The sequence below is a fragment of the Cnephaeus nilssonii genome (genome assembly GCF_951640355.1).
Source record: "Cnephaeus nilssonii genome assembly, chromosome: 14".
In the NCBI taxonomy this organism is placed as follows: Eukaryota; Metazoa; Chordata; class Mammalia; order Chiroptera; family Vespertilionidae; genus Cnephaeus; species Cnephaeus nilssonii.
In genome coordinates, this window is record NC_137085.1 from 74,840,990 (window position 1) to 74,865,086 (window position 24,097).

The 24,097-nt window shown below is 42.3% G+C and overlaps 1 protein-coding gene across 8 annotated transcripts in view; it reads left to right on the top strand.

Annotated features, from left to right (window-relative positions):
- Window positions 1-24,097, top strand: part of SPIN1 (spindlin 1) — an 86,771-nt gene that overhangs the window by 30,314 nt on the left and 32,360 nt on the right. The window contains exon 3 of one of the 8 annotated variants that reach the window (XM_079790710.1): window positions 652-754. The exons of the other annotated variants lie outside the window; for them this stretch is intronic. The gene's annotated coding sequence lies outside the window, so the exon portion shown is untranslated. The remainder of the gene's footprint in view (window positions 1-651; window positions 755-24,097) is intronic. 8 annotated transcript variants of the gene reach the window in all.

Consider the following 24,097-nt stretch of genomic DNA (forward strand, 5'->3'; position numbering starts at 1 on the left):
TGAAAATGAGATGAATAGATGAGCATTAGATTTACTAAGATTTAGGATATTTATAACAATTTGAAGGAAAAAAGATAAACTTGCAGGTTTTGTATACTTACTTGAAAGAACTTTACTGGAATGCAATGTATGAAAATGAATATTTAAAAGAAATTATTGTTTTTGTAGCAGACAGCTAATACAACTAGAATAGAAGTTTAGACTTTGCATGATTTTTACCCATCCTCAAAACAAAGATAAATCTTAATAGGCTACACTATAAACTAAGTAAGTGATGTTTTCTGTGGGACCCAGGTTCTTCTCCATTACAGAACACACTTGAAAAAAATGTGTCATAACATTTTGAGATTCTTTGATAATGAGAATTATGGTAGTGAAATTATTAATCTTACAGAAATGGTTGCTGTGTGATTTAGAACTATTTCTTATGTTTATTAACTATAGTATTTGGAATTCCTTTATAGAAGAGCCACAGGGATTCAGATTTTTAAGTACCGCTCATCTCTTTTTTATTTTAGTTTCTCTTTTATTGTTTTACATTATAATGATAATATTGATGTAACTATTCAATATTTGTCAATAAGATTAACTTTCAGTAGTGATGACAGACTGAAGTGTAAGTCATCTGAGAGTTTGTTATTCTGTTCCCAGCTCTCATCAGCCCTGTCCTGCTCTCATTATTCATATGAACATTGGTGCATTTTGTATCTTCTTGAGCCTTGGTTTTTCTCATCTAAACAATGGAACTGTTAGGGTAGGTACTTGTTGGGGATATTATGAGGTGTAAACGAGCTTATGCATGTTTGGTGCTTAGCTAGGTTCCTGGCACATTATATCTGCTGTACAACAAGCATTATTATTGGTGATTATACTATTTACAATGAAATATTTTCTATTTCAATTTAATAGTTGAAGAAATTGCCGTCAGGTTTTTGTTGATCAGTGAAATCTCCCACATTTCTGTTAATTAAATAGTTTGGTTTTCCCAAGTTCTTTTTATGCACACCATTCCAAATTCAACATTCTTATTTTCTTCATTGAGTTTGAAATCATCTTTTGAGGAGAGTGAGCTGATTAAGGTGATGTGTGTATGGTATAAGTAATTGAAAGAGCTAAACCAGGGGGTGTTATTATTTTTAAGGGAGAGATTGTGAATCCTGGCAAGTATGTTGATCTTCTGTTTTCTATTTTTATTTTTGGTGTTTTAGGGGGGTTTCCAGTATAGTAACTTTTTATGCTTAGTATATAGTAAATGAGATATTAGTTACCACTGTACTTCTAAGAAAATGTCTGCATGGCCTCTGCAGCAATCTGGTGATGTATTTATGTTGTTAACAAATTTGAATTTAAGAGAGTTCACAGAAAGATTTTTATTGAAAGGGGGAAAGGACTGAGGTTAGTAGCCATTGGTGAAGAATCATTCATTTCTATAAAAATTGGCTTTTTATAGTTGAAAACTTAGGATGCCAGAAGCTTTTGCTAATTACTTTTAAGTGTTTTCCAGTTTCACATTTCTTACATATGTTTTGGAGTGGTGTCTTCATTTCAGGTACTTTAGCGGCCAGTGGAAAATTAAGTAAAGCAACAGTCTCTTTTCTACACTGTATAAAAAATGGGCCGATGGATTTTTTTCAATAACAAAAACAAGCTTGTTGCTTTTGGCATTGCTAAACACACCTTCAGAATATACAATTTTAAATAAGTTCATGGGAACATATACTCCAGAAAGGAAGCCACTTTTCTGGAAGGCAGGTTTTTTGAGCTTTGCATTAAAAAATGATTTAATAGTAGAACAAACAATAATGTGATCTTACATTTATGACTCTTCCGTATTTCTTAGAGCACGTAGCATTAAGCTAAAGACAAGTAGGTACTCTATTGGCCTGTTGTTAGGCCATGAGGTCATACTGTTTTCCACTTATGTGATAGAACCTGTTTTAGAAAGATTGCTGACTCCTGATCAGTATTGATTATAAAATTGTCTTAATCATTCTTCTTGTTAACAAAGACTAAGAGTCTGTTCCTGTTAAATCCCTCTATCAGTAATGAATGTGTGTGCCCTTTACAAATAAAGAAAATTCACGGAAAGAGGGTTTTATTTTGTTTTTCTTATGTAACAGGAAGCCCAGGTAGGCATTCCATAGTTGGTATGGTGGTTCAGCTATGCCCTTAGGCGGTGCCATCTCAAAGGTAAAAGCTGGGGGCTTCAACAGTCCAGCTCCTAAGGCGTCTTTTTCTAGGTGGATAGCTGGGCTTCTCACATGGAGGTTCCCAGAGAAAGTGTCCTAGGAGGAACTGGAACAGCTGCGCGGTCTCTTCTGTCTGAGCCTCGGAAGTCTTACAGGTTCACTTCTGTTGTATTCTGTTCCTTGAGGCGGTCCAGGCACCTGCCCAGATTTCAAGGGAGGGAGCATGTGCTGTGCTGAATGAGAGGCATGTCAAAGAATTTAAACTGCCTCCATGGTAAATATTGGGTAGTGTTTAACATAGAGTGTGAGTGATCAATGAAAATTAGAATATTGAATTTTTACGTTTTTTAATATATCTAGTTTAATATATTAGGGATTTTTATTTTAAAGATAACAGGTTTATATACCTAATGACATTAGGCAGTAAGTCCTATGGTATGGTATGACTTTTTTCATATATTTTTCCTTGAGTTAGCCTCCATTTTTACTATTTTACCTCAGCGGCCGCGTGTCATCAGAAGTGGCTACGTGTGTCAGTGCTGACACGCGTGTCATAGGTTCGCCATCACTGGTTTAGTGCAATTTTTTATTTTTTATTGATTGATTGATTTGTAGAGAGGAAGGGAGAGGGAAAAACATTGATTTGTTGTTCTACTTATTTACAGATTCATTGGTTGACTCTTGTATGTGCCCTGACTGGGGTTTGAACCTGCAACCTTGGTGTATTGGTACAATACTCTTTATCAGCTGAGCTATCGGGCCAGGGCAGTTTAGTGTAGTTTAGATAACTATTTTATGAGTCTTAGAACACTTAATTTGTAAGTATGACTTTCTCACTTCTGTCAACAAAATAGTTGTAGGTACCTGGTAAAGGATCTTGTTCTGTTTTCCACTGAAAAATCTATGATGCTCTCATAGAGGTGATATAACCCATTTTCCATTACAAACTGAAATCAGTGCCCAGTGACTATGAACACACCTATCTACTTTTCTGTTTTCCACTAAACTGTATGTCTTGGTGACCGCTCCTTAGCAATGTACAGGGATCTTCCTCATGGCTCTTTTCAATTACAGTAGGTCCTCCGTTACGTCGGAGAGCCATTCTTACGGTGCGACAACACGATTTTCGCCGTAAGTAGGAACTCACCTACATAAGCACCTACATCACTGACATAGAGCACATACACAGCAGTAATGAAGTGAAACAGTAAAAAAAATGTAAAAGAAAGATAACAATTCCTGACCTTTACTTGTGGTAAATAAATAATAACATAATGCACATATGTACGTACATCGAAATGACGGAACTTTATATATTTTTTATAAATAAATAGGAGATGGAGATGTAACCACGAAACGACGTACATCGAGTCCGACGTCACCCGAGGACTGTCTGTATATAAAGTTCAATTGTGTGGATATAGCATATTAGTTTGTTCAGTAAGTCATTTGGACATTTGGGTTGTTTCTACATTTCTGCTATCAGAAATAATAATTGCAGTGGTCCATATATGTCTTATCAGTGTGTCATTGGGATAGATGCCCAACAGTAGGATTGAGTCAAATCTTTTTAAAAAAAATATTTTATTTTATTTTATTTTATTAATATCAGTGAGGAAGGGAGAGGGAGAGATAGAAACATCATTGTTGAGAATCATTGATTGGTGCCTCCTGCACACCCCCTACTGGGGATCGAACCCACAACCTGGGCATGTGCTCTGACTAGGAATCGAACTGTGACCTCCTGGTTCATAGGTTGACACTCAACCACTATGCTACACCTGCCAGGAAAGATTGAGGTATATCTTAGTGCCTGTGTAATTCTGTGGGATGCCACCAGATTCCCCTCCATGGCCTTGTCCCATTTTCATTACTACCAGCAAGCAGTATGTAAATGTTTCTCCTACAGTCTTGCCAGAGTAGTATATTCCCAACTACATGGATTTTTGTCCATCTGATGGGTGAGAAATGGTGTGTCTCAGTGTAGTTTTAAGTGTGAGGTTGAATATCTTGTCATGTAAGGGCCTCTTTGGCTTTCCTTTTTCTGTCCTTATCTCACCCATTTTTGTCTCTCCTTTCAGAAGCTCTTTTGAAAAATGTCAGTTATTAACCTTTAAGATAAGACTAATTTATCTTCCTACTGTGTGGTTCTGGCTTCTTGACAACAACTTGAGTCCCTTGGTCTCTTGCTCCATCTCTATGGCTCTCAGCCAGCTTCACAGATGGCCTTTTGGCCTTCTGCATTCCAGGGTTATATCTGTGGTTGCTTGGCTCCTGTGTGTTTATGGTGCACTTTTCTCTCTTGGTTTCTTAAGAGTAGTATCCTCTGAAATTTTGAGAGATTTGTGTGAGATGTAAATTCTGAGTCCATACATGAATGTAAATGTCAGTTGGTTTTCTTGGGTACAGGGTTCAAATTATTTTTCCTCTACATTAAAGGCATCACTTACCTCTTATTTAAGTGTTGATGGTGGAAGAATAAGTCTTAATAATACCTCTTCAGTTTTTTCAAAAGGACTTTTAAAAATGCACTTAATTTTTTTTGAAGAATTTTAAATTTACAACAAAATTGAACAGAGGGTACAATGATTTCTCATATATCCCCTTCCTCTCCCTAGCCTCCACCACTTGTATAGTCTCACATGAGAATGTACATTTGTTACAATTGATGAACCTACACTGACACAGCATCATCATCCAGGGTCCAGAGTTTACCTTAGGGTTCACTCTGTGTTATATATTTTGTGGGTTTTGACAAATGTAAAATGACATTTATCCACAATTATAAATACACAGTAGTTTCACTATCCTAAAAATCCCTGTGCTCCAGCTGTTAATCCCTCCCCCACCCTCAACCACTGGCAACCACTGACATATTTTTTTTATTTTTAAATTAAGTTGACATTCAATATTATATTAGTTTCAGTTGTACAGTGTAGTAGTTAGACACATATAATTTACAAAGTGATCCCCTGATAAATCCAGTACATAGTTATTACAATATATTTTACTATTCTAGAGGCCTGATGCACGAAATATGTGCACGGACAGGGGGAGGGATGTCCCTCAGCCTGGCCTACACCCTCTCCAATCTGGGACCCGTCAGGGGATGTCCAACTGCCGGTTTAGGCCCGATCCTGCAGTTGGACATCCCTCTCGCAATCTGTGACTGCAGGCTCCTAACCACTTGCCTGCCTGATTGCCCCTAACCGCCTCTGCCTGCCAGCCTGATTGCCCCTAACCTCCTCTGCCTGCCAGCCTGATGCCCCTAACTGCTCCCCTGCCGACCTGATCACCCCCTAACTGCTCCCCTGCTGGCCCAATCGCCCCCAATTGCCCTCCCCTGCCAGTCCGATGGCCCCCAACTGCCCCCCCCGCCGGCCCGATGGCCCCCAACTGCCCCCCCCGCTGGCCTGATGGCACCCAACTGCCCTCCCCTGCCGGCCTGATGGCCCCCAACTGCCCTCCCCTGCCGGGCTGATCGCCCCTAACTGCCTCTGCCTCGGCCCCCGCCACTGTGGCTTTGTTCGGAAGACATCTGGTCTAATTAGCATATTACCCTTTTATTAGTATAGATTCCCAGTACTATATATGCCCATGACTATTTTGTAACTGCCAATTTGTACTTCTTAATCCCTTCAGCCCATTGGCTTTTTATTGTCTTCTCTAGGGTCCCTCAGCCTGGCCTGCGGGGATCGGGCTGAAACCGGCTCTCTGACATCCTCCGAGGAGTCCTGGATTGCGAGAGGGCGCAGGCCAGGCCAAGGGATTCGTGCACCGGGCCTCTAGTCTATATATATAAAAGCCTAAGTGACCATTCGACCATTTGACCATTAGTTATGATGCGCACTGACCACCACCGGGTAGACGCTCCAACCGGTAGGTTACCTTGCTGCTGGGGTCCAGCTGATTGGGACTGGGCGAGACACACTGGACACGCTCTGGAGCCCTCCTGCAGTCCCTCCCCGGCCCTGATTGTGCACCAGTGGGGTCCCTCAGCCTGGCCTGCACTCTCTCGCAATCCGGGACCCCTCAGGGGATGTCGGAGAGCTGCAGGCCAGGCCGAGGGACCCCACCGGTGCACGAATCCGTACACCAGGCCTCTAGTATGCGTATAAGATCTTTGGTTAATCTCTTTCTGCCCTCCTCCCTCCCCCCTTCCCTCTGAGATTCATCAGTCTGTTCCATGTTTCCATGCTCGTGGTTTCCACTCTTGCGTTGAATGTCTGACCCCTGGTGGTCAGTGTGCATCATAGCTACCAGATAGTGGGCTGGTTGGCCAGTCGCTTAAGCTTTTATATATATAGATAGAATATAGTTTTGCCTTTTCCAGAGTATCATATACTTAGACTCATACAGTAAGTTGTCTTATCAGATTGGTTCTTTCTTGGTAATATGCACTTAAGGTTTGTCTGTCTTTTCATGGCTTGATAACTCATTTATCTATTTTTTAATATGGAATGTATTCTATTGTTTGGACATAGTACAGTTTATTTATTTACTCCTGACTGAAGGGATATCTTGGTTACTTACAAGTTTTGGATGTTTTCAACTCACTTGGGTTAATGCTAAGTGTAAGAGATCCTTCATTTTTACAGCCAAATAATATTCCATTGTGTAAATGTACCACTGCTTTTTTATCTACTGATGGGCACTCAGGCTGTATTCATATCTCATCTATAGTAAATAGTGCTGCTGTGAACATAGGGATGTATATATTCTTTCCGATTGGTGTTTTGGTATTCTTAAGATAGATTCCATTTTTAAGTTTTTGAGGAAACTCCATACTGTTTTATACAGTATGGCCTGCACCCTCTCGCAATCCGGTCACTCATATACCAGCAGAGTATTAGGGTTCCCTTTTATCCACATCCTCACCAGAACTTGCTATTTCTTGATTTATTGATGATAGCCATCCTGGCAGGAATGAGATGGATGATATATACCCCATTGTAATTTTAATTTTATTTCAATTTTCTCTGATGATTAATGATGTTGAGCATTTTTTCATATGCCCGTTGGCCATCTGTGTGTCCTCTTTAGAGAAGTGTCTATTCAGGTCCTTTGCCCAGTTTTTAATTGGATTGTTTTCCTGCTTTTGATTCCTTCAAGTGTATTCTTTTTTTAAAATATATATGTATATATATTTCAGAGAGGAAGGGAGAGGGAGAGATAGGAAACATCAATGATGAGAGCTCAGAGGCCCTGTTCTACTAACACGAATGAGTGGCGTTGTCACTGCACACAAACACAGGCACAAGAAAGCTATTGTTGTATCAGGCAGCCCCAAATTTCAGACTGCCATGTGGTAGACACAGGCTGAGGGTGTTACATGCAGTAGCTCATTTAATCCTTGTAACAGTCCTAGCACGTACAAATACAGCTATCACTGGGCTTGGGGAGCCTCTGGGAACCCTAGTGGCAGAGTCGAGGCTTGGTCCTCAATACTGTGTACTCCCAGTGGCACGTCTGTAGTTAACAAGTAGATTGCTCACAAACACATACAAAACTCTGGGGATGCGTGATTGGGAGGGCACCATGGGCAGGACCGTCAGGCAGCCCATGATAATGTCACAGGTGATGTGAAGGCTCTCCCCACCCCAGCCGTCGAGGGGTACCCAGCCTACGTGACTGTATCTGAGGGTGGGGCCAGTGTATCCCTGTTGGTTGGGTATTTGCCTTCTCCCCAGCTGTTGCTGCTGGGAGGGGCCTGAGTCCCTTAGGAAAAATGGCTGCTGGGGTTTGGTGGTAGGGGTGGGGGAGGGGGGCTGATTGCAGGTCTCCTGGCCACCTCTTTTCCATGTCTTCCACCCCAGCCTCTCTTCAGGCAACTCCAGTCCCCACTGCCCTCTCTCCGCAGAAGCCTCAGGTCAGTGCCTGCAAACAAAAATTCTGTGCCCTGGGGTTTTTGTTTTTAACAAAACAAACCAAAAAGTGCCTTTATCTCTGACTGTGTTTTATGGTCCAGAATGTGGTCTATCTTGGTGAATACTCCTTGGGAACTTGAGAAGGTGATGTTGGATAAAGTAGATGATAGATATCAGCTATTCAGTTGAACTATGTCCTAGTTGGATCTGCCCATGTATGTGTGATAAAGAGGTATGGAAGTCTTCTGACTATGATAACGGATTCACCTATTGCTCCTTGTAGTTCTGTCAGTTTTGCCTCCTATAGTTTGATGCTCTGTTCTTAGGTATGTACACATCAAGGATTGTTATGTAACATTGGAGAATTGACATCTTTGTCATAGTGAAATGCCTTTATCCCCAGTGACATTTCCTTGCTCTGAAATCTCTTTCTGAAATTAATATAGCTATGCCTGCTTTCTTTTGATCACTGTTAGCATGGCATCTTTTCCATTTCTTTGTTTTTAATGTAAATGTATCTTTTTTAAAAAAATATTTTTTATTGATTTCATAGAGGAAGAGAGAGATAGAAATATCAATGAGGAGAATCATTGATTGGCTGCCTCCTACATCTCCCCCCCCCCCCCCCCCCCCCCCCCGGGGATCGAGCCCACAACCCGGGCATGTGCCCTTGACTGGAATCAAACCTGGGGCCCTCTAGTCCGCAGGCTGACGCTTTATCCACTGAGCGAAACCAGCTAGGGCTAAAGTGTATTATAGACAGCATACAGTGTGGTTTTGTTTTTTGGAGTATGACAGTCTGTTTTAATTGGTGTGTTTAGGCCACTGGTATTTAAGTTGATTGTTGGGATTAGTATTTGCCATATTTGCTACTGTATCCTATTTGCCATTGCTTCTTCCAATTTTTGTCTTCTAATCGTTTTCTGCCTTTTATGGTTTTAATTGAGCATCTATCCTCCTATATAATAAAGAGGTAATATGCAAATTGACCCTCACACCCTCACAAGATGGCTGCCTACCACCAGGCCGGCAGGGGGGTTAGTGAGTGACAACCAAACGACTGAACAAGCAGGCTGTGTGGGGCGACCAGGCCGGCAGGGGGTTAGTGAGGGACAACCAAACGACTGAACAAGCAGGCTGCATGGGGCGACCAGGCCGGCAGGGGGAGGCAGTTAGGGGTGACCAGGTCGGCAGAGGGGGACAGTTGGGGGCGACCAGGCTGGCATGGGGCACAGTAAGGGGTGACCAGGCCGGCGGAGGGGGCAGTTGGGGGCAACCTGGCCGGCAGCATGGGGCAGTTAGGGGCAACCAGGCCAGCAGGGGGGTGCAGTTAGGGGTGACCAGGCAGGCAGGCAGGCAGGTGAGCGATTAGGAGCCAGCGGTCCAGGATTGTGAGAGGGATGTCTGACTGCTGGTTTAGGGCTGGTCCCTGGGATCAGCCTTAAACCGGCAGTCGGACATCACCAGAGGGGTCCCGGATTGGAGAGGGTGGAGGCTGGGCTGAGGGGACCCTTCCCCCCCATGCACGAATTCCGTGCACCGGGCCTCTAGTATATATATAAAAGCCTAAGCCTGACCATCCAACCGGTAGCTATGATGCACACTGACCACCAGGGGGCAGATGTTCAATGCAGGAACTGCTGAGCTGCGGTGACTTGGCAGCTGCAGTTCTTGGATGACACACCCGGAACCAGAGAGGAGGGAGCCCGATTTCAGGGTGCGTCACCCGAGAATGTCCTCTTGCAATCCGGGACCCCTCAGGGGATGTCGGAGAACTGGTTTCAGCCCAATCCCCACAGGCCAGGCCAAGGGACCCCACCAGTGCACAAATACATACACTGGGCCTCTAGTTTTACATAATTCCATTTTTTTAGCATGTCAATTACCATTGGTCCTTGAACAATGTGGATTTGAACTGTACAGGTCCACTTATACGTGGATTTTTCCCCCCTAAATACTGTAAATATATTTTTTCTTATGACTTTCTTAATACCATTTTCTCTACGGTATTATGAAAATACAGAATATAAAACATATATAATATACAAGAGTATATAATATACAGAGTGTTGACTGTTTATGTTATTGATAAGGCCTCTGGTCAACAGTAGGGTATTAGTTTACTACTAATAGTTTTGGGGGAGCCAGGAGTTAATATGTGGATTTTTGGCTCTGTGGAGTGTTGACTATCCTAACCCCAGCATTGTTCAAGGGTCAACTGTATATGCTTTTAAAAAACGTTTTTAACCCTAGAATTTTCAATATACATTTACAACTATTCCAAATCCACTTTAACATTGCAGTACTTCAATGGTAGTAACAATACCTTTTGATACAAAATATTCTAATTTCTTCTATGATCCATTTGCTAGTATTATTTTGAACAAAATCCATTCAGTTTTAAATAAGAAATTAAAGTTTATTTTATCTTCATTTATTCCATATCTTGGCTATTGTAAATAATGCTGCAGTTAACATAGGGGTGCATATGTCTTTTTGAATTAGTGTTATGGATTTCTTTGGATAAATATCCAAAAGTGGGATTGCTGGGTCATATGGTAATTCTATTTTTAATTTTTTAAGGAACTTCTCTGTTATTTTCCACTAGGGGCCCAGTGCATGAATTTGTGCACCTTGAAAGGAACTGTGGGCCGCGAGGCTGCAGTGGGCACAGGGACGGGTCTCTGACCATCCTCCGCGCCCTGCCCGGCCCCTCCCACCACGGCCCCCGGTCCCTCTCTGCTGGCAGCCCCACTCCCGCCGCCGCCGCTCCCACGCGCTGACGGCACCAGCCCCACTCGCACCTGCTGAAGGCATGGAGCGATTGGGGCCGGCGCCAGCAGTGGGTGTGAGCGGAGGCTACTGCCCCGATCACCCTTCAGGAGCAGGGGGAGGTGGAGAAGCCCTCAGGGGTGATCGGGGCCGGCGCCGGCTGCGGATGCGAGCAGTGCCATCGCCGGCAGCGGGTGCAAGAGGTGGCTGCAGGCCCCGATCGCCCCTCAGGAGCAGAGGGACGTAGAGAAGCCCTGAGAGGCGATCAGGGTCGGCAGTGGGTGGGTGCGGGACTGGTGTGGGCACTAGGTGCAAGCCCTGGGCAGGACCATGGTGCTTGGGAGTAAAGAATTTTCAGTAACCACCAGAGACTTGCCCCATGACAGCGACCAGTGCCCCGTCTTGGTCTGGCAACCCTACTCACCTGCTCCACCATCCCACCGCGGCCGACACCCTCCATGTTCCATGTGTGCCCCCTGGTGGTCAGCACACGTCATAGCGACCGGTTCAGTTGTTCTGCCGTCCGGTCTATTTGCATATTTGGGTTTTATATATATAGATGGTGGCTGTACCAATTTTTAATCTCACTTTTTCAATAGTCCATGAGCACTTGGTGTTTGTTGATTTATTGATATTTATCCTGATAGGTGTGAGGTGGTATCTCATTGTAGTTTTGATTTGCATTTCCCTGTTGATTGGTGATTTTGAGCATCTTTTCATATGTCTATTGGCCATCTGTATGTCTTCTTTGGGGAAAAAAGTCTATTCAGGTCCTCTGGTTTTTTTTTTTTTGTTTGTTTGTTTGTTTTTTAGTGTTCAGGTATATATTTATGGATTAACTCCATATTGGATGTATCACTTATGAATAATTTCCTTTCCCATTTAGTGGGTTGTCTTTTTGTTTTGTTAATGGTTTTCTTTGATCTGCAAAAACTTTTTTTAGTTTGTTTTTTCTTTTGTTCCCCTTAACTGAGGAAACATATTTTAAAAATACTGCAAAGAGCGATGTCAAAGAGTTTACTGCCTATGTTTTCTTCAAGGAGTTCTATGGTTTCAGGTATTACATTGAAGTCTTTAATCCATTTTTAGTTTATCCTTGTATATGTTGTAAGAAAGTGATGTAGTTTCTTTTTTTTTTGCACGTATTTGTCCAGTTTTCCCAATACCATTTGTTGGAGAGACTAATCTTAACCCCATTATATTTTCTTGCCTCCATTGCCATAGATTACTGATCATATACTGTACTTTCCGGCGTATAAGACGACTGGGCGTATAAGATTTTCCTGGGTTAAAAAGTCGTTTTATATGCTGGAAAATACGGTATATTGGACTATATTGATGGGATTAGATATAATGGATTAGATATATTGGACTATCGTATTTTCCGGCGTATAAGACGACTTTTTAACCCAGGAAAATCTTATACGCCCAGTCGTCTTATACGCCGGAAAATATGGTCAGTGTGGGTTTATTTCTGGGCTATTCTGTTCCATTGGTCTATGTGTCTGTTTTTATGCTAGTACCATGCTATTTTTATTACTGTAGACTTATAATATAGTTTAATATCAGGTAGCATGATATCCAACTTTGTCCTTCTTTCTCAAGATTGCTTAGGTTATTCAAGGTCTTTTGAGGTTCCATATAAATTTTAGGATTATTTGTTCTAGTTCTGTGAAAATGCCATTGGTATTTATTTTTTTTAATATTATTTCTTTACTGATTTCAGAGAGGAAGGGAGAAAGATAGAAACATCAACGATGAGAGAGGATCACCAATTGGCTGCCTCCTGTACTCCCCCCACTGGGACCGAGCCCATAACCCAGGCATGTGCCCTCGGCCGGAATTGAACCTGGGACCCTTCAGTCCACAGGCTAATGCTCTGTCCGCTGAGCCAAGCCTGCTAGTGCCATTGGTATTTTGATAGGGATGGCATTGAAACTGATAGATTGCTTTGGGTAGTATGGACATTTTAATGATATTAATTCTTCCCATCTATGAGCACAATTGGTTTCTGAATTTCTCTTTCTAATAGTGTTGTTACTAGTATATAAAGAGGCAACTGATTTCTGAATGTTAATTTTATATCCTTCACTGAATTAATTTATTAGTTCTAATAGGTTTCTTTGGGTGGATTCTTTAGGGTTCTCTGTATATAGAATCATGTCATCTGAAGAAGTTTTACTTCTTCCTTTCCAATTTCAATGCCTTTTGTATCTTTTTCTTGTTTGATTTCTATGACTAGGACTTCCAGTACTGTGTTGAATAAAAGTGGTGAAAGTGGACAACTCTGTCTTGTTACTTTTCTTTTTTCTTTTCCCTTCCTTTTCTTAAAGAAGATGCTTTCTTTTGATACAATTTTTATTCTCCATTTTGTTTCTGTGGTGTATCATACTAATTGATTTGTGGATATTGAACCAGCCTTTCATCCCAGGAATAAATCCCACTTGATCATGGGGTATGGCTATCTTTTTAATTAATTGTGAATTTGCTTTGCTAATATTTTGTTGAGGATTTTTTGCATCTGTGTTCATCAGGGATATTGGCCTATAATTTGTTTTTGTAGTGTTTTTGTCTAGTTTTGGTATCAGGGTAATGTGGGCCTCAAAGTGAATTTTGGAGCTTTCACTTTTTGGAACAGTTTGAGGAAGATAGGTATTAATTTTTATTTGAATGTTTGGTAAAATTCACCTGTGAAGCCATCTGGTTCAGGAATTTTGTTTGTTGGGAAGTGTTTTTGATTACTTATGTGATTTTTTTTCTTTATTTATTAAGGTATTACAAATGTGTCCTTATCACCCCATTGTCCCCCCAAGCCCCCAGTCCTGCCCTCACCCTCACCCCCTGTTGTCTATGTCCATCTCTACTTATGTGATTTTGCTATTAGTTATTGGTCTGTTCAGTTTTTTTGTTTCTTCTTGACTTAGTCTTGGAAGATTGTATGTTTCTAGGAATTTATCCATTTCTTTCAGGTTGTTCATTTTGTTGGCATATATAAGTGTTTATAGTATTACCTTACAACCAACCCTTTGCTTTTTTTGTGATGTTTGTTGTCACCTTTCTTCATTTATGATTTTATTTATTTGGGCCCCCTCTTTTTTTTCTAGATGAGTTTGGCTAAAGGTTTATCAATGCTGTTAATCTTTTCAAAGAACCTGCTCTAGGTTTCCTTGACCTTTTTTTGTTTTGTTTGTTTGTTTATTTAGACTATTGCATTTACTCTGCCCTAAAATTATTTCGTTCCTTCTACTCACTTTTAGGTTTTAAAGTTCTTTGTCTAGCTCCTTTAGGTGAATATTAGATAGAATATTTGAGAATTTTTTTGTTTCTTGAGGTAGGCGTGTATTACTATAAATTTCCTTCTCAGGACTCTTTGGCTGTATCCCATTGATTTTTGGGTCATTGTGTTTTTAGTTTTCTTCTTGTAATGGATTTCTAGTTTCATACCATTGTGATGAAAGAATGTGCTTGATGTGACTTCAGTCTCTTTAAATTTATTGAGACTTGTTTTGTAGCCAAATATGTGGTCTGTCCTGGAAAATGTTCCATGTGCGCTTGAAAAGAATGTATGTTTTGCTTTTGGGTGAAATGTCCTAAATATATCAATTAAATCCATTTGGCCTAATATGTCATTTAAGGCCACTGTTTCCTTGATTTTCTTTCTTGATGATGTATTTATTGATATCAATGGAAAAGTCCCCTATTATTATTATACTAGAGGCCCGATGAACGAAGATTTGTGCAAGAATAGGCCTTCCTTCCCCTGGCTGCTGGCACCGCCTTCGCTCCAGCCGGGAGCCACCTTTCCGCCTTCGCTCCAGCCAGAGCCGCGTTCCGCCTCTTGCCTTGTGTCAATTTCATATTCCCTCCTTATTGGCTGTGGGTGGACGCTGCCACCTTTGTCTCGGAGTTACGGTCAATTTGCATATTCTGTCTTTATTAGATAGGATTTCTGTCAATCTCCTCCTTTATTTTCATCAGTATGTAATTGCTTTATGTATTTATGTGCTCCTATGTTGGGTATATAGATGTTTACAAGAGTTAAATTGTTGGATTGATCTCTTTATCATTATGAAATGTCCTTTTTTGTCCCTTGTTATAGTCTTTGTTTTAAAGTCCATTTTGTCTGAAATAAGTAGTTACCCCAGCTTATTTTTTGATTTCTATTTTTATGCAATATCATTTTTACTTCCATTCAGCCTGTATGTGACCTTCGATCTGAAGAGGATCTCTTGTAGGCAGCATATGTACATGTTTTGTTTGTTTTTTAACCTATCCAGCCACTCTATGTCTTTTGATTGGAGCATTTAATCCATTTACATTTAAAGTAGTTATTGATAGGTATGTAGTTATTGCCATTTTATTGTTTTCTGATGGTTTTTGTAGTCTGTTTCTTTTTCTTATTTTTTTACTCTCTTTTGTATGTATGAGACTTTCTGTAGTGTTGTGTTTGGATTCTTTTCTATTTCTTTTGTATACTCTTACAGAATTTTAGTTTGTGGTTACCATATGTTTCATATATACCCAACTATGTTTGAATACATTCTAAAATCAATACAATTTTATTCACCCTTTATATGTTTATGCCATTATTTTTACTTATTTTCTGTGTGTGCTTCTGTGTATAGCTTAATTTATTGTTGAAATTACCCATGGTCTTCCAACTTTTATCTTTCCTTTATAAAATCTTAATTGTTGAGAGTATTACAGATGCCACTCCCCTCCTCCCCCCCCATTATCTCCTCCACCTGGTTCCCTCCCCACCCCAGGCCTTCACTGCCCTATTGTCTGTTTCCATGGGTAATGCACATCTATACTAATAAAAGCCTAAGTGGCGTCTTGCCTTCGCATCATCACAAGATAGCTGCCCCCACGTCATCACAAGATGGCTGCCACAAGTTGGCCAGCAGGGGAGGGCAGTTGGGTGCGACCAGGCCTGCAGGGAGGGCAGTTATAGGCGACCAGGCTGGCAGGGGAGGGCAGTTGGGGGCGATTGAGCTGGCAGGGGAGCAGTTAGGCATCGATCGGGCCGGCAGGGGAGCGGTTAGAGGCTGATCAGGCTGGCAGGCAGAAGCGGTTAGGAGCAATCAGGCAGGCAGGCAGGTGAGCAGTTAGGAGCCAGCAATCCTGGATTGTGAGAGGGATGTCCGACTGCCAGTTTAGGTCCAATCCTGCAGAGGTCCCAGATTGGAGAGGGTTCAGGCTGGGCTGAGGGACACTCTCCCAGTTCACGAATTATGTGCACCGGGCCTCTGTAGTATGCATATCAATTCTTTGATTAATCTCTACCCTCCTCCTCCCGCCCACCTTCCCTCTGAGATTCCTCAGTCTGTTCCATGTTTCCATGCTTCTGGTTCTATTTTTTTATTGATTTCAGAGAGGAGGGGAGAGGAAGAGAGAGAGAAAAACATTAATGATGAGAGAGAATAATTGATTGGCTGCCTCCTACAAGTCCCCTTCTGGGGATCAAGCCCGCAACCCCAGCACATGCCCTTGACCGGAATCTAACCTGGGACCCTTCAGTCGCAGGCTGATGCTCTATCCACCGAGCCAAATGGCTAGGGTGCTTCTGGTTCTATTTTATTTGTCAATTTATTTTGTTCATTAGATTCCTCGTTCGTTTATTTTGATTTTTAAGTTCAATTGTTGATAGATATGTATTTATTGCCATTTTATTGTTCATATTTTTTATCCTTCTCCTTTTTCTGTTTCTTACAAATACCCTTCAACATTTCATGTAATACTGGTTTGGTGGTAATGAACACCTTTAGCTTTTTCTTTTCTGAGAAGATCTTTATCTGACCTTTAATTCTAAAAGATAGCTTTGCTGGGTTGAGTAATCTTGGTTGTAGGTTCTTGCTTTTTATCACTTTGAATATTTCTTGCCACTCCCTTTTGGCCTGCATAATTTTTGTTGAGAAATTAGCTGATAGTCCTATGGGCGCTCCTTTGTAGGTAACTAACTGCTTTTCTCTTGGTGCTTTTAAGATTCTCTCTTTGTCTTTAGCCTTTGGCATTTTATTTATTTATTTTTTTATAAAATATATTTTTATTGATTTTCCACAGAGAGGAAAGGAGAGGGACAGAGAGCTAGAAACATCGATGAGAGAGAAACATCGACCAGCTGCCTCCTGCACACCCCCTACCGGGGATGTGCCCGCAAGCAAGGTACATGCCTTGACCGGAATCGAACCTGGGACCCTTCAGTCCGCAGACCGACGCTCCATCCATTGAGCCAAACCGGTTTCGGCAGCCTTTGGCATTTTAATTATGATGTGTCGTGGTGCCTCTTTGGGTTCCTCTTTTTTGGAACTCTGTTTGCTTCCTGGTCTTGCAAGTCTATTTCTCTCACCAGGTAGGGGAAGTTTTCTGTCATTATTTCTTCAAACGGGTTATCAATATCTTGGTCTCTCTCTTCTTCTGGCACCCCCATTATGCTAATGTTGGTACGCTTAAAGTTGTCCGAGTGGCTTCTTACACTATCTTTATATTTTTTGGATTCTTTTTTCTTTTGCTCTTCAGATTAGGTGTTTTGCGCTTCCTCATATTCCAAATTGTTGATTTGATTCTCGGAATCCTCTACTCTACTGTTGCATCCCTGTAAATAATTCTTTATTTCAGTTAGTGCATGCTTAATTTCTGGCTGGTCCTTTTTCATGTCTTTGGCATTCTCATTAAGATCCTTGAAAGTCTCACTAAGTCCCTTGAAGCTCTCATTACTAGTAAGTTCCTTGAGCATCCTTATAATCATAGTTTTGAACTCTGTATCTAATAGTTTGCTTGCTTCCATTTCATTTAGTTCTTTTTCTGGAGATTTCTTATGTTCTTTCATTTGTGACATGTTTCTTGGTCTCTGCATTTTGGCTGCTTCCCTGTGTTTGTTTCTATGTATTGGGTAGGTCTGCTGTATCTCCTGGACTTGGTAGAGTGGCCTTGTGTACTAGGTGTCCTATAGGGCCCAGTGGCTGAGCCTCTCCTCATCTGAGCTGGGCACTCTATGTGTGCCCCTGTGTGGGCTGTGGGCACTCTCTTGTAGTTGAGCCTTGATTGCTGTTGGTGTCACTGGGAGGAATTGACTTCTGGGCCCATTGGCTGTGAGGACCAGCTGAGAATACAGTGGAAGAGCTGCTGTGCAGGAGACACCCCTAAGGAGCAGGACTTGCTTCAGTGGGGCTTTGGTGCTCACTGAGTCTGCCCCTTGAGTGTGTCACTTGTGGATGTAGAGTTGTGATCTGGTGTGGTCTGAAGCTGTCCACTGGGTGCACTGGCTCTAGGGCCTCCAGGGAGGTGCAAAGTCAGCCACTGCCTGGGGCCACCCGGCAGTAACTACAGAGAGATCTGCAGCTTCCTACTATTTCAGTGGTCAGCAAACTCATTAGTCAACAGAGCCAAATATCAACAGTACAACGATTGAAATTTCTTTTGAGAGCCGACAACCGACTTCTGCGCATGGGCCACCAAGTTTCAATCGCACTGTATGTGCGTGCCCGCACGTGGTATTTTGTGGAAGAGCCACACTCAAGGGGCCAAAGAGCCGCATGTGGCTCGCGAGCCACAGTTTGCAGACCACTGTCGTATCTGTATCAGGTTTAGAAGTGCCCAGGCGAGGCCTAGCTGTGAAGCACGGTAGGCTGGTGCTAGTGCTGAGTCTTGGGCCTTTTATTGATAGGTTTGGAGCAGCTGACACCAGCTGCAGCTTGTTTGAGAGATTTTAGCAAAGTCTGAAGCCTGGGCCAGGACAGGCCGTTCATATGGAAAAGCTGCTGCAAACAGCTTGGGCGGGGCTGCAAATTGCGGGGGTAGGGTATGCGGGGGGGGGGGGGGGGTGTGGCTTTAAATCACCAGGGCAGGGCAAACAGTGTGAGCCAGGTTGATGGAGACCCAGATATGGTGCCTGTCAGTCAGCTCTGTGGCAAGGGAGGTCTCAGAATAGGAGCAATGACTTCTGTGAGCACTTTTGTCTGGGAGATAGCTGCCCCCAAGTTCTTGCCCTGATGCCAGACAATTTAGTTCCTCCCTGTATATTTCCTGGATCTTTTCAGGCTGCTGCCCCAGTGCTGGAGCTCAGAGGAAGTGAGTCTGATTAAGTCTGTGTGCTGGCCCTTTAAGAGGAACTGATGGGACTCTGTCAGCCTCTGTGTCACTCAACCACAATCCCTGCTAGTTTTTACAGCTTGAAGTTACAGGGACTTTTCTTCCCAGCACTGAATCCATGGGGTGGAGGTCTGGTTGGGGCTGGGACCCCTTGCTCCTCACAGGAGGCCTCCGCAGCCAAGATATCCTTCCTGATTAAAAGAAGATCATGCCTTCGCCCCTCCTACCAGTCAGTGTGCTTTCTTTATTTCTCTAGTTGTAGGACTTCCTTTCAGCTAGATTTCAGGTGATTCTGAATGATGTTTGTTCTGTATTTTAGTTGTAATTTTGGTGTGGTTGTGGGAGTGTGTATCGCATTTACCTATGCTGCCGTCTTGGTTTCCTCCCTCCTTTTTGCCTTTCAACCTTTGTACTAGGTTTGTAATTAGTTAATCCACTGCTTTTACTAAGTGTTGCCCTTTGTCGAAAATTTTTCCCCCCATGTGTGTATATGTATATTTTTTCATTGATTCTAAAGAAAGGGGAAGGAAGACGGGGGTGGGGAGAGAGAGAGAGAGAGAAATATTTATGTGAGAGAGAAACATCAATCAGCCACCTCTCGTACAGGTCCCAAATGGGATAGAACCCAAAACCTGGGTATATGCCCTTACTGGACTTGAACCCACAAGAAAAATACATGATCTGAAAATTAAAAAAAAAATTACTAAATGTAATTAATAGCAGATTACACTCCACAGATAAAAAGTATCCAAAATGGAACAACACCACCAACAACAAAAAACAACTGGGAAAATGAATAGCCTCAGTGATCTGTTGGACACATAACATAAATGAAACTGGACTTCACGAAAGAGAGGACAGAGGGGTAAACGAAAAAACAAATCTGAAACATATAACTGCAGAAATTTTCCAGATGTGGTAAGTATACCAGTGCAACCATATAGCTTACAAGATCAACATAACCAAAGTAAGATTAAAAAAAAACACAAGGAAAACTGTGCCAAGGCACATCCTAATCAAATTTCTGAAAACCACCAACAAAGTATTTTTAAAACTACCAAAGAATAATAGATATTAAAAATAGAGAAACAGAAAATACTAATTCCAGATTTGTTGTCAGAAACCAGGTAAGCCAGAAGACAGTGCACTAAATCTTTAAGGTGCTGCTGAGAGAAAAAAAAAAAAAAAAGCCAGCATCCTACCTGTGAACTCAGCATACCATATTCAGCAAATACCTTCCAACTGCACGACCCTTAGGTTCATGGGATGGCGCTCCAGCCACCACTGAGCCACCCCAGCCAGGGCTTTTGTGTGTGTGTGTGTGTGTGTGTGTGTGTGTGTGTGTGTGTGTGTTTAAAATTGATTTTAGAGATAGAGGAAGGGAGAGGAATAGAGAGGTGGGAACATCCATGGGGGATAAACATTGATCGGCTGCCTCCTGCATGCCCCCTACTGGGGATCGAGTCTGCAACCCAGGCATATGTCCTGATCGGGAAATGAATCAGTGACACTCAACCATTGAGTCACACCACCTGGGCCTATATTTTTTTATTCCTCTTTTTGGTCGTTTTTACTTAAAGAAGTCCCTGTAACATTTTTTTGTAATACTGATTTAGTGATGATGAATTCTTTGCTTATTCTTATCTGGGAAACTATCTCTCATTTGATTCTAAATGACAGCCTTGCTATAGTAACCTTGGATATAGGTCTTTGCTGTTAGTCACTTTGAATATTTCATGCCATTTCCTTATGTCCTGCCAAATTTCTGTTGAAAAATCAGTATATAGTCTTATGCGAGTTCCCTTATATGTATCTGTTTTTCTCTTGCTACTTTTAAGAGTCTCTCTATGTCTTTCACTTTTGGCATTTTAATTATGATGTGTCTTGGTGTGTAACACTTTGGGTTCATCTTATTTGGAGCTCTCTCTGCTTCTTGGACTTGTATGTCTATTTCCTTCACCAAGCTAGGGAAGTTTTCTGTCATTATTTCCTTTAGATACATATTCCATCCCTTCTCTCTCCTCCTTCTGGGACCCCTATTATGTGAATGTTGGTATGTTGGATGTTCTCCCACAGGCCTGTTAAATTTTCCTCATTTGCTAAATTCTTTTTTCTCTTAGTTATTTCTATTAAGCATTTTCTGCTTCTTTTTCTTCCAAATCACTGATTTGATCCTTTGCTTCATCTAATGTAATACTGATTCCTTCTGGTATAGTCTTCATTTCTTTTTCTTTTTTTTTTAATATATATTTTATTGATTTTTTACAGAGAGGAAGGGAGAGGGACAGAGAGCTAGAAACATCGATGAGAGAGAAACATCGACCAGCTGCCTCCTGCACACCCCCTACCGGGGATGTGCCCGCAACCAATGTACATGCCCTTGACCGGAAACGAACCTGGGACCTTTCAGTCCGCAGGCCGATGCTCTATCCACTGAGCCAAACCGGTTTCGGCTATAGTCTTCATTTCAGTTATTGCATTTTTTTCTGACTTTTTAAATATTTTCTATTTCCATTTTTATGCTTCCTATCTCTTTGTTGAAGTTCTCACTGAGTTCATCTATTCCTCATAGTTCATTGAGCATTCTCATAACCATTGTTTTGAACACTGTATCTATTAGATTGCTTGGTTTCCATTTCTTTCCATTTTTCTCGAGTTTTGTTCTATTCTTTCATTTGGGACATGTTTTTTGTTTCCTCATGTTGGCTGACTCCTGTGGTTGTTTCTATGTAGTAGGTAGATCTGCTTTGTTTTGGCAGAGTGGCCTTATATAGTAGGTGCTCAATGAGGCCTAGTGGAACAGTCTCCCTGGTCACCTGAGCCTGTGCTCCAGGGGTGTCCCTTATATAGGTTGTGTGCTCTTCCCTGTAGTAATTGGGCCTCAATTGCTGCTGGCATCTCAGTGGGTTGTGTTGACCCTCAGGCTGACTGGTTGTGAGGGCTGACTGTGATTGACTACAGAGGACAAGCTATTGTGCAGGGGCTGACCCCATGCAGTGGGAGTTGCTGTAGTGGGGCTCTGGTGTCACCTGAGTCAACCCTTGCATTTTTGAAACTGGGTGGTTGGTGCTCTGGTGTGGTCTGAAGCTGGCCACCAGGTGTGTTGGGTCTGGAGCTTCTTGGGAGGGGCTCCAGTGCAGGCCAAGGTCAGCTGCCGATTGTGCGATGTTATGTTGTAAACTGAAGCCAGCAGCCACTGGTGCTGGGCTTGGGAACCTTTGGTGGGCCCCATGATGCTAGCTGAGGATTGCTGCCACTTGTGCTGGACTTGTTGCTTTATTGAAGCTGCGTTCTAGTTCAAGACTGGTTCTGCTTATTCCAGGCTTGGGGTCAGCTAATGGGAGTAACCATGCAAGTTGAGACCAGTTGCCACTCGTGCTCAGCTTGGGTCCGTTTAGCAAGAACTGTAAAGCTGAGGCCGGCTGCTGCTTGTTTGTGGTTTGTGGATCTTGAATTTTGGGAAAGTCTGTAGCACAAGTCTACAGCACAAGTCCAGGCGGGCTGCTGGTGTGGAGAAGCCACTGAAAGAAGCTAGGGCCACAGTTGGGTGGGGCGTGGTCTCTGGGGAATCACCAGGTGGGGCCAGCGGTATTAGCCAGGTTAATCCAGAGTAGATTTGGTTCTCCCTTGCACTGGGCTGGTTGGGAGGAAGGAGAGCTCAGTAAGGGAATGAAAGTGTGGCCTGCGAGCACTTTCGTTCTCTTCCCCTCCCCAGAGAGTTGCCCTGACCCCTGACCCCTGACCCTCCAGCCCTTACCTAAAGTTAGTAAATTCAGGTTCTGCTCCTGTGTCTCTGGTACTTCTTTAGCTGCTGCCCTTGCTCTACAGCTTAGAGTGAGAGAGTTTATTAGCAAGTGAGTGTGCACTGGCCCTTTAAGAACGGAGTGTCTCAGTCTCTCGCATGCCATCCTGTGCTGGCTTTCACAGCCTGATGTCAAGCAGACTCCTGCTCAGAGCACTGGTGTGTGGTGTAGGTCTCCAACCCCTGTCTCTTGGTGGGGGACCTCTGCAGCCGTGAATACCCCTCCTGATTCTTAATCACCAGATGGTGGGTGTTGGACCTGCCCATTCCGTCTCTCCTCCCTTCCTACCAGTCTTGATGTGGTTTTTAAAAAATATATTTTTAGTTATAGGACTTCTGTTTAGCTAGTCTTCATGTGGTTCTCAGTGATAGTTGTTCTATAATGTCGTTGTAAATTTGATGTGATTGTGGAAGCAGGTGAGCAGAGTTTACCTATTCTGCCATCTTGACTGGAAGTCTGATTTTCTGCGGTTTCAATATGATAAGCATATTATGTCCTTTCTTTTTTGGGGGGGAGGGGTGTCTCGTCATTTATCTTGGTTTGTGTTGTCTGAGCTTCCTGGATGTGTGGTTTGGTGCCTGATGATAATTTGGGGGAATCATCAGTCATTATTGCTTCAAATATTTTTTGGTTCCTTTCTTGTTTTTCTGGCATTTTTATTGTGCGTATATTACACTCTTTGTTACTGTCCCATAGTTCTTGGATATTGTTTTGTTTTGTTTTCCTGCCTGTGCCTTTTTTTGTTTGCTTTTCAGTTTTGGAAGTTTCTGTTGACATATTCTCAAGCTCAGAGATTATTTCCTCATCAATGTTCAGTGTACTGAGTCCATCAAAGACATTCTTCATTTTTGTTAGTTGCTTTTGATCTCTACCATGGCCTTTTGATTTTTTTGTATAATCTTTCTCACCTCTTCTTTATGCTGTCTACTTTTTTCATTAGAGCCTTTACCATATTATTCATAGTTACGTTAAATTTCTAGTCTGATAATTCCAATTTTGCCATATCTAAGTCTGCTTCAGATGCCTGCTCTCTCTCTTCAAATTGTGCTTTTTGCCTTTTAATATGCCTAACAATTAATTATTTGTAAGCCAGACATGATGTACGGGGTAAAGGAACTCCAGTGAATGGGCCTTTAGTGAGGTGGTGGTGAGGTGCAGGAACGGGGGAAGAGATACATTCTGTAGTGCTGTGACTAGGTCTCTGTCTTTCAGTGAGTCTATCACTTGGCTGTGACCTTCATAAGTGCTTCGCTGTATCCTCCCCCTTATGTGAGACAGGACTGCATGGGGGCTAGAGAGAGCTGGATATTTCCCTGTCCTCAGCTCAGTTAAGCTGTGATAAAATAGTTTCTTTTGAGGGCAGGCCCAGTTTAGA